The sequence below is a fragment of the Chlorocebus sabaeus genome, chromosome 18 (genome assembly GCF_047675955.1).
Source record: "Chlorocebus sabaeus isolate Y175 chromosome 18, mChlSab1.0.hap1, whole genome shotgun sequence".
Lineage (NCBI taxonomy): Eukaryota > Metazoa > Chordata > Mammalia > Primates > Cercopithecidae > Chlorocebus > Chlorocebus sabaeus.
In genome coordinates, this window is record NC_132921.1 from 19,229,879 (window position 1) to 19,245,684 (window position 15,806).

Sequence of the window (15,806 nt, forward strand, 5' to 3'; positions counted from 1 at the left end):
ATTCTTGAGTTTGTGTGTAGACAACAGGAAGCAAGGTAGAAACCTCTGTCTAGTGTGGTAGCAGTGGGGATGAGGAGCAGTGGCTGGAGTTTGGTGTATCAAAGGCAAAGTAATAGGAAGAATTGATGTGCGTTGTGAAAGACTGGAATAAGGGGAGTTTGGTGTGAACAACTAACAGGAAGGAATAATCATCTACCTAGTGGGGAAAGATATGACTGCAGCAGACTTCGAGTAGGAGAAAGATCAATATTTGGATATGAACCATGGAATACTATGCAGCCATAAAATGAATAAAATCGTATTCTTCACAGCAACGTGGATGCAGCTGGAGGCCATCATCCTAAGTGAATTAATGCAGAAACAGAAAACCAAATAATACCACATGTTCTTACTTATAAGTGGGATCTAAATACTACTCAGTAAACACATGGATGCAAAGAATGAAAAATAGCCACCAGGGACTGACCACTTGAGGGTGGAAGGTGGGAGGAGGATGAAACTCAAAAAACTACCTATTAGGTGCTGTGCTTAGTACCTGGGTGGTGAAATAATCTGTACACCAAACCCTTGGGACACACAAGTTACCCGTGTAACAAACCTGCACATACCCCTGAACCTAAAATAAAAGTTGGAAAGAAAAGAATTGGCTAAGAAAGTGTTACATGTTAGATGCTTTTGCCCATTTCTGACACTTAATTATTATATTAGTTAATTTCTATGTGAGAACAAGAGAGTAACTAGAAGAAGGGGAAGAATTTGTGGTATCCTCAGATGGGATATATTTGGGATGTTTTATGGAGATGATTTGTATCTTTCAGATTATGATGTTACCTCTCAGTCATACTATGACCTTGTTTAATAAAGCCGATCTGATTAAAAACTGAGGTAGGAATAATCAAAGGAAATTTGGTTTGGAGATCTGAAAGACTAGGGAAAGCCTGAGAAGCAGATTAAAATTTTTATTAAAGTTTTTTGAAGATTTATGGGACTGAACTGTCCATTTTTTTGGTCCCAGGAATGTCAGGGATAAGCTTGCACAATGCTGAAAAGGCTTTTATGGCACAATGTCCATCTCGTGCTGTAAGGGGAACAGGAAGACCTTTGGTTTACCATTTAAGACCACTCAGCTAAATAAAAAGTGCCAAATAGGGAGGAGAGTCAATACCAGTCAAAAGCATATTTGAGAGACCAAGACTCCTTCTCTTTAATGTACTTCCCTAATAAAAACATTGAAAAGTCAAATCTGGGCTATAACACAAATAAGTAGAGCCTTCTATGGGAGTAGCAAAGATGGCACAATTGCTGGCCTGAGTGTGAAATGTCTTTCTAGTGAATGATGCACTCTTGAAATCTCATGCAGCTGATATGGCAGAATATCCTGGGTTTCCTCCTACTGGGAGAAGTTGCCCTCATCCACAGAAAGATCAGCAGGCAGCAAGAGCAAGACACTAGGAAGAGGAGGCTTGGCAAGCTGTGGTTTAGGGGGATTTGTCTCCCTGCCTTTTCTCACTGCCAAAAAGCAGGGTAAGGAATTGGACTCATGTGCAATCCAGCCTTGGTCATTAGGTATATTAGTCAGATCCCAAATATAACCCTACTTCCACAGATGCCCCAGTGAACGCTTACTATATGTTTTATGAGTCAGAAATTCTAGTAATGTAATGAAATAAAGGATTAAAAACCTATATGCATTAAAATATTCTGTGTAAATATTTCATTTTATTTAATTGCAAATTGTAGAATGTATAATCTATCTTGTTTTTAATGTACTGAGCACACCCTTGGACTAGAAGCACACAAGGTCCCAAATTAGCTGTACTCGAACTAAAGCACCTTTAATTTTGAAACACATGTAATCTCCTATCAAGCTTATTGTGGCCAATATATTTCTTCTTAAACCTTCTTACCTGTTTTTTTTTTTTTTTTTTTTTTTTTTTTTTTTTTTTTATCATATCAGCATTTTGAAGGTAATAATGCACATAATTCAAGCCACAGGACTCTTGCTACCAAGATTTAAAGGGCATAGTTAAAAGACATCCCATATGGCTTTGAAGCCTTAATATTAATTTCCTTTAAGGGCTACACAGGTAATCAGCTATGGGTAATTAAATATGGTTCACTTGGTGAGTCCTTCTACATTCTAAACTATTTGGAAAACTGAAAACTCCCTGTAAGTAAAAGTAGGATTATTTTCATTTCAAAGACCAAAGCTGAAAAGAGCACCCCACACAGGTAGTCTGTCAGCCACTGGTTTGCACATGTGACTGTGTAAAAATAAATTTCTGAGGGTAAAGATCGATGGCTTTCCCTAAAGAAGAACATAGGGACTCAATAACTAATTAGCTTATGTCTCTCTCTCGTAATTAGAAACCATGCTGGAATCAACTTTCTGGAAGTGTGAAATAGCTATTACGGTACACAGTGTACTTCTACCACCACACTTTATTTTTATACCTGAGATGTTTTTCTTTTCTATGGACCTAGTTCAGCCAAGAATTTATATAAGAATTTTCTCTCATGTTCAATATAAATATAACTTCCTTCTCTAGGGTGAAACTCACACTTTTAAGAGGAATATTAGGAAAAGGTTTAGGTTAATAAGCTGAATGTTACCAGTCAAGAGCTCTAGAAGATTCTTATTTTTGTCTTCAAAGCCAAGCTGTGCCAATTTTCATTCTGGTATAGGCATCTCAGAATTTATTTGTTGACCTGAAAATAGTATAAGTTAATAGACAACTCTGTGTATTATCAAGCCAAACCCATTGGAAAGATCCATATAAGCCAATTGATCTACAGACTCAGCCTGATTTTATCCAAAGTAACATTTAAAAATAGATAGCTAAGTAGAATTAACTTAGTGAAATAATGATTGACTTATGTTTTCACAAAAATCATCACAACTTGTTAAAAAAAAATGGGAAAACCTCAAACAATCCACCCACCAAAATTATTTGATCTACTCGATACCAAGTATTTTTCAATAAATTGCCCAGTAGTATTGATTATAGCAATAGGGTCTTGTCTTCTTCTGCCTTGTTCACTGTTGGCTTGTATAAAAGTGAGCCCAAGTGAGTACAAACTTGTATGAAAGTGAACCCAAGTTTGATATGTAGTCATTATCTCAGAAGGTCTTTTTCTTTTTATTTCAGCTCTTTCTTTAGATTCAGGGGATACACATTCAGGTTTGTTGCATGAGTAAATTGTGTGTCATTGGGGTTTCTTGTACAAATGATTTAGTCACTCAGGTAGTAAGTATAGTACCTGAGAGGAAGTTTTTCAGCTGTCACCTTTCTCTCATCCTCTTTCCTCAAGTAGGCCCCAGTGGCTATTGTTCCGTTCTTTGTGTCCACATATACTCAATATTTAGCTCCCACTTATGTGGTATTTGGTTTTCTGTTCCTGTGTTAATTCACGTAGTATTATGGCCTCCAGCTACCTCCATGTTGCTCCAAAGGACATGATTTTGTTCTCTTTTATGACTATATAGCATTCCATGGTATATATATACCAGATTTTCTTTATCCAGTCCACCATTGATGGACATCTAGGTTGATACTATGTCTTCCCTATTGTGAATAATGCTGTGATAAATATATGGGTGCTTGTGTCTTTTTGGTGGAAAATTTATATTTCTTTCAGCATATACCAAGTAATGGGATTGTAAGGTCAAATGTCGTTCTGTTTTAAGTTCTTTGATATATCTCTAAACTACTTTTCACAGTGGCTGAACTCATTTACATTACCAGAAGTAAATAATCATTTCTTTTTCTCCACAGCCTTGCCAGCAACTGTTATTTTTTTGCCTTTTCAGTAACAGCCATTCTGACTGGTGGGAAATGGTATCTCATTGCGATTTTCATTTGTATGTCTCTAATGATTGATGCTGTTGAGTATTTTTCATAGCTCGTTGACCATGTGTATGTCTTCTTTTGAGAAAAATCTGTTTGTGTCCTTTGCCTGTTTTTAATGGGGTTCCTTGTTTATTGCTTGTTGATTTGCTTAAGCTCCTTATAGATTTTTGATATCAGACCTTTATCAGATGCATAGTTTGCGAGTATTTTCTCCCATTTTGTAGGTTTTATGTTTACTTTTCTGTGCAGAAGAGTTTATTTTATGTTTATTTTTCTGTGCAGAAGCTCTTTAGTTTAATTAGGTCCCACTTGTCTATTTTTGTTTTCGTTGCAGTTGATATTGAAGGTTTCATCATGAAATCTTTGCCAAGGCCTGTGTCCAGAATGGTATTTCCTAGGTTTTTTTCAGTGGTTTTTATAATTCTAGGTCTTACATTTAAGTCTTTAACCCATTTTAACTAGATTTTTGTATATGATGAAACAAAGAGGTCTAGTTTCAATCTTCTGTGTATGGCTAGCCAGCTATCCCAGCATCATTTACTTAATAGGGAGTCCTTTCCTCATTGCTTGTTTTTGTCAACATTGCCAAACATCAGATGGTTGTAGGTGTGTGGCTTTACTTCTGGGTTATCTGACCTGTTACTTTGGTCTATGTGTCTGTTTTTGTGCCAATATCATACTTTTTTGGTTACCGCAGCCTTGTAGTATACTTTAAAGTCAGGTAATCTGATGTATTCAGCTTTGTTCCTTTTGCTTAGGATTGCTTTGGCTATTTGGGCTCTTTTCAGTTCCCTATGAGTTTTAGAATAGTTTTGTATAAATTCTATGAAAAAATTACATTGGTAGTTTAATAGGAATAGCATCGAATTTGTGAATTGCCTTGCGCAGTATGGCTATTCTAACAATATTCATTCTTCCTATCCATGAGCATGGAATGTTTTTCCATTTGTTTGTGTCGTCTCTTATTTATTTCAGCAGTGTTTTATAATTCTTCTGGTAGAGCTCTTTCATCATCCTGGTTAGTTATAGTTGTAGGTATTTTATTCTTTAGGGGGGCTATTGTGAATAGGATTGTATTCCTGACTTGGCTGTCAGCTTGGACGTTATTGGTGTATAGAAATGCTGCCAATTTGTTTGCATTTGATTTTGAAACTTTACTGAAGTTGTTTATCAGTTCTACAAGCCTTTGGGCAGAGACTGTGGGGTTTTCCAGGTATAGAATCATATTGTCCGCTAAGAGGTACTTTAACTTCTTCTGTTTCTATTTGGATGTCTTGTATTTGTTTCTCTGGCCTGATTGCTCTGGCTAGAAATTACAGTACTATGTTGAATATTCATGGTGAGAGTAGACATCTTTGTCTTGTTCCAGTTCTCAAGAGGAATGTTTCCAGCTTTTGCCCATTCAGTATGATGTTGCTGTGGTTGCCATTATTGGCTCTTGTTATTACGAGGTGTGTTCCTTTGATGTGTAGTTCATTGAAGGTTTTTAACACAAAGGGATGAAAGAGATGTTGAATCTTGTGAAAAGCCTTTTCTGCATCTATTGAAATGCTCATGTAGTTTTCGTTTTTAGTTCTGTTTATGTGATGAATCACATTTTTTAATTTTCATATGTTGAACCAAACTTGCATCCCAGGAATAAAGCCTATTTGATAGTGTGTATTCAAGTTGCTAATAAGGATATACTTGAGACGGGGTAATATATAAAGGGAAGAGGCTTAATTGACTCACAGTTCCCCATGGCTGGGGAGGCCTCACAATCATGGCAGAAGGCAATGAGAAAAAAAGTCACATCTTACGTGATGGTAGGCAAGAGAGAGCATGTGTAGGGGAACTCCCCTTTATAAAACCATCAGATCTCATGAGACTTATTCACTATCACAAGAACAGCATGGGAAAGACCTGCCCCCATGATTCAATTACCTCCCACCAGGTCCCTCCCATGACACTTGGGAATCTGGGGAGCTACAATTCAGAATAAGATTTGGGTGGGGACACAGCCAAACCATATCATTCCACCCCGGCCCCTCCCAAATCTCATGTCGTCCCATTTCAAAACCAGTCATGCCTCCTTCCCCAACAGTCCCTCAAAGACTTAACTAATTTCAGCATTAACTTAAAATTCCACAGCCCAAAGTCTCATCTGAGACAAAGCAAGTCCCTTCTGCCTATGAGCCTGTAAAATCAAAAGCAAGTTGGTTACTTCCTAGATACAACGGGGTTTCAGGCGTTGGGTAAATACAACTGTTCTAAATGAGAGATATTGGTCAAAACAAAGGGCTACAGGCCCCATGCAAGTGCGAAATCCAGTGAGGCAGTCAAATCTTAAAGTTCCAAAATGATCTCCTTTGACTCCATGTCTCACATCCAGGTCACGGTGATGCAGGAGGTGGGTTCTCATGGTCTTGGGCAGCTTTGCCCCTGTGGCTTTGCAGGGTACAGCCTCCCTCCTGGCTGCTTTCATGTGCTGATGTTGAGTGTCTGTGGCTTTTCTAGGTGCATAGTGCAAGCTGTAGGTGGACCTACCATGCTGGGATCTGGAGGATGGTGGCCCTCTTCTCACAGCTCCACTAGACAGTGTCCCACTGGGGACTCTATTTGGGGGCTCAAACACCACATTTCCCTTCTGTGCTGCCCTAGCAGAGGTTCTCCTTGAGTGCCCCGCCCTGGCAGCAAACATGTGCCTGGACATATAAGTTTTCCATACATCCTCTGAAATCTAGGCAGAGGTTCTCAAACTTCAGTTCTTGACTTCTGTGTACCTGCAGGCTCAATGTTATATGGAAGCTGCCAAGGCTTGGGTCTTGCACCCTCTGAAACCATGACCTGAGCTGTACCTTGGCCCCTTTTAGCCATGGCTGGAGCAGCTGTGATGTAGGGCACCAAGTCCCTAGGCTGCACACAGCAGGGGGGCCCTAGAGCTGGCCTAGGAAACCGTTTTTTCCTCTTAGGTTTCAGGTCCTGTGATGGGAAGCGTTGCCATGAAGGCCTCTGACATGCCCTGGGGACATTTTTTCCTATTGTTTTGGTGATTAACACTGGACTCCTCATTACTTACGCAAATTTCTGCAGCTGGCTTGAATTCCTTCCCAGAAAATGGGTTTTTCTTTTCTATTGCATCATCAGCCTTCAAATTTTCCAAACTTTATGCTGTGCTTCCTCTTGAATGCTTTGCTGCTTAGAAATTTCTTCCACCAGATACCCCAAATCATCTCTGTTAAGTTCAAAGTTCCACATATCTCTAGTGCATGGGAAGAACGCCACGTCTCTGCCAGATCACAGCAAGAGTCACCTTTGTTTCAGCACATTCCTCATCTCCATCTGAGAACACGTCAGCCTGGACTTTATTGTCTATATCACTATCAGCATTTTGGTCAAAGCCATTCAACAAGTCTCTAGGAAGTTCCAAACTTTCCCACATCTTCTGGTCTTCTGAGCCTTCCAAGTCTCTAGGAAGTTCCAAACTTTCCTACATTTTGCTGTCTTCTTCTGAGCCCTCCAAACTGTTCCAGCATCTGCCTGTTACCCAGTTTCAAAGTCACTTCCACATTTTTGGGTATCTTTACAGCAGCACCCCATTCTACCAGTACCAATTTACTGGATTAGTCTGTTCTCACCCTGCTAATAAAGACATACCTGAGACTGGGTAATTGATAAAGGAAATGTTGTAAATAATTAATAATTGACTCACAGTTCTACATGACTTGGGAGTCCTCACAATCATGGTGGAAGGCAAATGAGGAGCAAAGTTATTTCTTACATGGCAGCAGGAGAATGAGGAGCAGTCACATCTTACATGGTGGCAGGCAAGAGAGAGTATGTGCAGGGGTACTCCCCTTTATAAAAACCATCAGATCTCATGAGACTCATTCACTGTCCTGAGAACAGCACAGGGAAGAACCACCCCTCCACCATGATTCAGTTATCCCCCATGGAGTCCCTCCCACAACACATGGGAATTATAGGAGCTACAATTCATGATAAGACTTGGGTATGGACACAGCCAAACCACATCATCGTGGTAGATGGGCTTTTTGCTGTGCTGCTGGATTTGGTTTACTAGTATTTTGCTGAGGATTTTGGAGTCTAAGTTCATCAGGAATATTCGCCAGAAGTTTTCTTTCTTTCTTGTGTCTCTGCCAGGTTTTGGTATCAGAAAGATTCTGGCCTCATAGAATGTCTTAGGAGGAGTCCCTCCTCCTCAATTTTTTGGAATAATTTCAGTAGGATTGGAACCAGCTCTTCTTTGTACCTCTGGTAGAATTCAGCTGTGAATCCATCTGGTCCAGGGCTTTTTATGGTTAGGAAATTTTTTTTATTACTGATTCAATTTTGGAACTCTTTATTGGTCTATTCAGGATTTCAGTTTCTTCCTGGTTCAATATGGGAGGTTGTATTTTTTCCAGGAATTTATCCATTTCTTCTTGGTTTTCTAGTTTGTGTGTATAGAGGTATTCATAATAGTCTCTGGGGTATTTTAACATTTCTGTGGGGTAGGTGGTAATGCTTTGTCATTTCTGATTGTGTTTATTTAGATCTTCTCACTTTTTCTTTTACTAATCTAGCTGGCTATCATTGTTTATTCTTTTGAACAAGCTACATTTAGTTTTGCTAATCCTTTGTATGGATTTTTATGTCTCAGTTTCATTCAGTTCAGCTCGGATTTTGGTTATTTATTTTCTTCTGCTAGCTCTTGGTTTGCTCTTGTTTTTCTAGTTCTTCTAGATGTGATGTTAGCTTGTTAATTTGAGATCTTTCAAACTTCTTCATGTAGGTGTTTAGCACTGTAAATTTTCTTCTTATCGCTGCTTTAACTGTGCCCTAGAGATTCTAGTATGTTGTATTTTTGTTTTCATTACCTTCAAAGAATTTCTTGATTTCTGACTTAAATGTATTCTTTACCCCCAATGTGGTTCAGGAGTAGCTTGTTTAATTTCCAGATAATTGTATGGTTTTAAGAGATCTTCTTGGTATTGACTTCTATTTTTATTGTAATGTGGTCTGAGAGTGTGGTTGGTATGATTTTTTTAATTTGTTGAGAATTGCTTTATTGCTAAGTATGTGGTTAATCTTAGAGTATATGCTGTATGCAGATGAGAAGAATATATATTCTATTGTTGGGTGGAGTGTTCTGTAGATGTCTGTTAGGTCCATTTGGTCAAAAGTCAAGCTTATGTCCTGAATATCTTTGTTAGTTTTCTGCCTTGATAATTTGTCTTAATACTGTTAGCGGGTCTTGAAGTCTCCCACTATTATTGTGTGGTTCTCTAAGTCCCTTCATAGGTCTCTAAGAGCTTGTTTTATGTATTTGTGTGCTCCAATGTTGGGTGCATATGTATTTAGGATAGTTAAGTCTTCTGGTTTAATTGAACCCTTATCATTACGTAATGCTCTTACTTGCTTTTATTGATTATTGTTGGTTTAAAATCTGTTTTGTCTGATATAATAATAATAGTCACTGCTCATTTTTGTTTTCCAATTTCTTAATAAATCTTTATCTCTTTACTTTGAGTCTCTGGGTGTTATTTCATGTGAGGTGGGTCTGTTGAAGACAGCATGCAGTTAGGTCTAGCTTTTTTATCCAATTTACTACTTTGTGCATTTTAAGTGGGTCATTTAGCCCATTTCTATTCAAGGTAAATATTAATTTATGAGGATTTGATACTGTTATCATATTGTTAGCTTGTTGTTATGTAGATTTGATTGTGTGGTTGTTTTATAGTTTCACTGGGCTAAGTGCTTAAGTGTGTTTTTGAGGTGGCAGATACTGGCCTTGTCTTTCCATGCTTAGCACTACCTCAAGGACCTCTTGTAATGCAGGTGTGGTCATAACAAATTTCCTTAGCATTTTCTTATCTGAAAAGGATTTTATTTTCCCTGTGTTCATGAAGCTTTGTTTGTGAATACAAAATTCTTGGTTGAAGTTTCTTTTCTTTAAGATGCTGAATATAAGCCCCCACTCTCTTCCGGCTTGTAAGGATTCTGCTGAAAGGTCCACTGTTAGCCTGATGGAGTTCCCTTTACAGTGACCTGTCCTTCTCTCTGGCTGCCTTTATTTATTTATTTATGTTTTACATATTGACTTTGGAGAATCTGATTATTGTGTGTCTTAGGGATGGTGATCTTATATCGTATCTCACAGGGGTTCTCAGAATTTCCTGAACTTCATGTTGACTTCCCTACCTAGCTTGAGAAAATTTTCATGGGTGTTATCCTCAAATATGTTTTCTAAGTTGCTTACTCTCTCTCCAGCAATTTCAGGAATGCAAATGAGTCATAGGTTTAGTCTCTTTATATAATCCCATAGTTTTCAGAGGTTTTGTATATTCTCTAAAATTCTTTTGCTTTTTTATTTCTGCCTGTGTTGATTACAAGTAGTGATCTTTGCGGTCTGAGATTCTTTCCTCAGTTTTGTCTATTCTCTTGTTAATGCTTCTAATTGCATTATAAAATTCCTGTAGTAAAATTTTTCACTTCTAAAGGTTCAGTTTGGTTCTTTCTTAAAATGACTATGTTATGTTTCAGCTCTTGGATAATTTTACAGATTTGCTTGGATTCGTTTTCAACATTCTTCTCTATCTTATTGAACTTCAGAATATTTTAGATTTGTAGAGATCTGTGATAGCTACACCTAGATGACTCCTTCATTCTTCAGGTCTTAAATATCCTGTCCACAGAGAGGTTTTTGTTGACACAACCCTATCTAAAGAAGCCTTCTCTCTGTCCAAGTACTTTTTCTCTTAGACATCACTTTGTTTCATCTCTTTAGAGTACTTATCATAATGTTTAATTATCTAATTTTTAAAAGTACTTTGGAATTATTGTCTGTTTTTTCCCTTTAGAATGGAAATTCCATGAGAACAGGGACCTTGCTTATCTGGTGTATCAATACCTAACTCAGTCTTAGGCTATAGTAAACACTCGGTAAATAATTGCTAAATGTGTGGATTAATAAAGACAGAAGACAGAGTACTGTCAGGATCAGTCAGTATTGTCAATAATTGATCAACAGTACGCTGATGTGATAGGGGAGTACAAAGAATTATGTGTCTTCCAGTAACTTTTTTTATTCCTATAAATTAGGCATTTATAAGCACACTTAGTTGTACAAATATTGCCCTATACGCTAGGTATGAAAGAAAAACAACTTTGTCATTCCAAACCAAATTTCTATTTTGAGCACTAGTTCAGCCGGTAGAAGCTTAATTAAAACAGTTTGGCATTAACCCTAGTGAGTTGTAATTTCAGGTAGCTGAAATATCAACAAAGTGTTCACTGTTTATATTAGAAGAGTGGTCATGATTTAGCCACAGTGGCCCCAGTGAGATGTATGTTACCCAGTATTTAACCTATCCTGTCCAGATAAAAATACCCCTTGTTTCTGTCCTGAAATTTTCCATGTTATCTTCTTCCATATAATTAAACCTTGATCATCAGTACCATACCTCTATGTTGGCTCACAAAAATAGGGAATGACAGAGTGGAAGATAACTATTAGAAGCAACTTAAAACAACAACTATTTATTTGCTCCTAATTCTGCAGGTCAGCAATTTGTGCAAGGCTCTGCTAGGATGGCCCATCTCTGTTCCATGTAGTGTTGGCTGAACTTATTTGCACATTTAGCAAGTAGGCTGCAGCTGACTTGTCTGAACACCCTCACTCACATGTCTGAAAGGTACTTGGGGCTATGAGCCAGGGCACCTCAGTTCTCTCCACACAGCAGTTGGGTTTTAGGAGAGCAAGTCCTAATGGACAAGCCTTTATTCAGCCTCTATTTGTATTGCATTTGCTAATGTGTCATGGGCCAAAGAAAGTCACGTAGCCAATCCTAGAATCACTGAGGGAGGGAATGACACAAAGATGCAAACAAGGGGAGAAGTGAGTCATTATGGGAACATGCCAGGTGATGTTTGTAGTCAGCAATATGTCAGAGGCTATATCCTTTATAAAACATTGTTTTATCATAAAATATATTTAAGACAAACCAGCTCAGAGATCACATAATTAGAAAAGAGAGGCTGGAGGTTTTGTGTCAGTGCTTTCATGTCTGAGGCAGTGTTGCCTGATAATGCATTGTTGGATGCATCAGTATGAAATCCAAGGCAGAGTTAAAAGGCTTTTTAAGTAAATCCTTGCTATGCAAAAGTGAAGCCACCACATATTGAAAACAACTCATATGCATTCTAAGGAACAAAGAAGAACACATCAGGAATTAAGGCAGTGTTTGTGGCTACTTAGAAAATCATTAGCTTAGCAAATCTTTCTTATGTAATTGGTATTTCAGGCAGCTTAGTGGAAAGATGTTATTTTGCTTTTATTAAGCATCAAATATTTAATACATTCATATAACACATTTTGAGGAAAATCACCCTTATCCAAGAGGCAATCTTGACTGTGCCATGCTATCAAACTTTATCGCTCATTTTGCAGTCATGAGGAAGAGTTCATAGTTCTAATGAAACAGGAAATATTTTGATTAGCATAGCAATTTTTTATTGAAACATTTATAGTATTCTAAAATGACTAAGTAACAATAATTAATGCCATATTCACTTCTTATTGTAAAATAAAGATGGTTATTATCATCATGAAGTCTAAGATAAAATGGGTTGCTTTATTGCGAATCAAGTCATGAAGTGGAACATGCAGATTGTACAAAGCCATTTCTCTAATCGGTTCCCTGCTCACAGCCAGGGAACTGTTCTTTGGTAATGCAAGCATCACACAAAGCGAAGTATTTCCTATATGTTAATGGAAGTCTGTGGGTGGGACAAAGTTGTAAAATAACAAAGTGAGACAGAACCTCCAGAGACAAGTATAAACAACTTGCTGAGTGCATATTCTGGTGCATCAGATAAAACTGGTTAGATAACAATATAACCTTCCAACCTAGCCATCTAAGAATCACCACTACAGCCCTATCTTAGCATAGGAAAGAAAAGAGAAGCTAATGTTTAACATATTTGCCAAGAAGCAGTCTGATTATTTCATATGCACTATTTCCCTTAGACACAGGAAAACTCCGTGTCTGCCAATCGATTCATGATACCGTTGACTAATTGATAAAGCAGTTCTTAAAATTTTTAGGCCGTGATATATATATATGTGTGTGTGTGTGTCTGTGTGTGTATATATACACGTATATACACACATATATACATATACATGTATATACTTATGTATACACATATACACACATGCATGTACACACATACATGCATGTATATATACACATATACACAAATACATATATACACATAGACACACACACACACATACACACACATATATACACACATACAGACACAGCCAAAAGAGGAAAATAAATGGAAAGCGACGGAGGAAAGGGAATGATTTTTATATTTTTTCCCCTACAGTGCATTATTATTATTTATTAATGCAGTTCTGGATTTTCTTACAGTGGCTCTGTCTGCTAGATAACTATCTTTACATAAGCAGACCATAAAATAAAGCAAACACTTAACCTTTTACTTTTACTTATTTATTATCATCAAAATTACTTATGTGTAAAATCTGTAGCTTAATCACATATTTTATTTTTATTTTATTTATTTACTTCTTTAGATAGGATCTCATTCTGTCGCCCAAGCTGGAGTGCTGTGGTATGATCACAGCTCATTGCAGCCTTGAACTCCTGGGCTCCAGTATCCTCCCATTTCAGCCTCCTGAGTAGCTGGGACTGCAGGTGTGTATCACCATGCCTGGCTAATTTTTGAAAGTTTTTTATAGAAATAGGGTCTTACTATATTGCCCAAACTGGTCTTGAACTCCTGGCCTCAAGTGATCCTGCCACATCAACCTCCCAAAACACTGGAATTACAGGTGTGAGCCACTGCCATTACTAGTCTTTGGTTTGAACACCATATGTTGCACGCTTAGCAAATGGACATTTGGATAGTTTCCAATTCGGGGTCATTGTGATAATGTTTCTATGAATATTAATAGAGTATGTTTTGGAAAGATACACATTTTGGTTTAGTATATATTTTTAGTTCAGAAGATGTGCAACTGATTAGCTTTGGTAGACAATGCCAAACAGTTTTCCAAGGTAATTGAATCAATCTTATTTCCACCATTGTGTATGAGTATTCTGGTTACTTAACATTCTCAACACATTAAATATATATGTTTAAATTTTCATTTTAGCAGTTCTTCTGTGTGTGTAATGGTTTTGCATTATGGTGTTAATTTTCTTCTCCCTCATGACAAATGTCGCCTTTCCGTTATTGGTCGTGTGTCCATGCTGGAGGAGAGTTTTTAAAAAGCACTTTTCTTTGCGCAAAGGAAAGGTACTTGGAAGAATGATAGTGTTTCCTGACTGCTTCAGCCAGAGAACAAAAGCAAAAACAAAAACAAAAGTGACAGAGAGTGTCTTTTTTTTTTTCTTTCTTTTTTTTTTTTTTTTGGATACGGAGTTTCACTCTTGTGGCCCAGGCTGGAGTGCAGTGATGTGATCTTGGCTCACCGCAACCTCTGCCTCCCGGGCTCCAGCGATTCTCCCGCCTCAGTCTCCCAAGTAGCTGGGATTACAGGCAGTGCCACCACACCTGGCTAATTTTGTATTTTTAGTAGAGAGGGGTTTCTCCACGTTGGTCAGGCTGGTCTCAAACTCCCGACCTCAGGTGATCCACCCACCTCGGCCTCCCAAGGTGCTGGGATTGCAGGTATGAGAGTGTCTTTTGTTGTTGTTCAGCCTATTTGCCCTTATTTGAAAAATAAACCTGGCTGGGAGGATTAGGCCCTGTGATTAGCCAGCCTGAGTCTCGCCCATTCTTCTGTGACCAGAGAGGGGGATGAACTGTGATCGGGAGCTCCCACTAGAGCAGTTTAGTGAAACTGGGGAAAGATCAGCTATGTAAAATATAATATACAAAACAGTAGTTCTGCTGCATTTAGGAATCAGTCTATTTGAGCACCTCTCTTAGTAACACAGATACACAGTTACACCCATTGCCTTGAGTTATGCTATAATAGGAACTTTTATGGCCTGATAAAGGATGTACCAGCACAATCCCATTGGTATGCTGTGTTGTTTCAATGTCATTAGAACCTCTGAGAAGGACTGAGTTTTCTCAGCAGAAAATACCTCCAAGAGCCCCAAAGGGAGGTAAAGAAATATTGATTAGCAAGAACATTATTACGACAATGGGTAGGGCTGCATCTGAATGGGCAGTATCACTTTTTAATAGTGATTTACTATGTCAGCTAAGAAGCAGTGGCAAAGAAGCAATAGCAATCCAAATTGGGGCTTGCTATTGGATTTATCCCTCTCCAGTATTCCATTTACATGCAGTTTGTAATAAAGTAGTCTAGCTTTTTTGTAGAGTAAGATTTATCATATATATTTTTCTACTTTTTCCCATAACAATACTATAGATCTATTTAATTTAATTTAATGATTGAATAGTACTCAGAGGATTTTATTTCATAGAACTTATCCAACCAATCTCTCCTTGATGGATGTTAAGAGTTATTTCTACTTTTTTACTATCATCAAAAATGCTTCAATTAATATCATTGTGAACTTGTTTCCTGTGGATAAATACCTAAAAGTGGAACCTCTGTGTCAAAATGATTCACATTTAATATTAATTACTGGACAGACGTCCTCCCAAAAGATGGCACTAATGTAACAAACTAAAGAATTCCCTGTTGGAAAATATTTACAATATTTGTAAAGTTTTCCTGTAACAGTGCTGCCATAACCATTCTTAAAGACAAATCTTTGTATATATGTGAATATTTCTGAAGCGAAGAGTACTAGAAATGTAATTGCTTGGAGATATGGTTTGGCTCTGTGTCCTCACCCAAATGTCATGTTGAATTGCAATTCCCACGTGTCAAGGGAGGGACCTGTAATCCCCACATGTCAAGGGACAGAGGTTATTGGATCATGGGGGCTGTTTCCCCCATGCTGTTCTCATGATAATGAG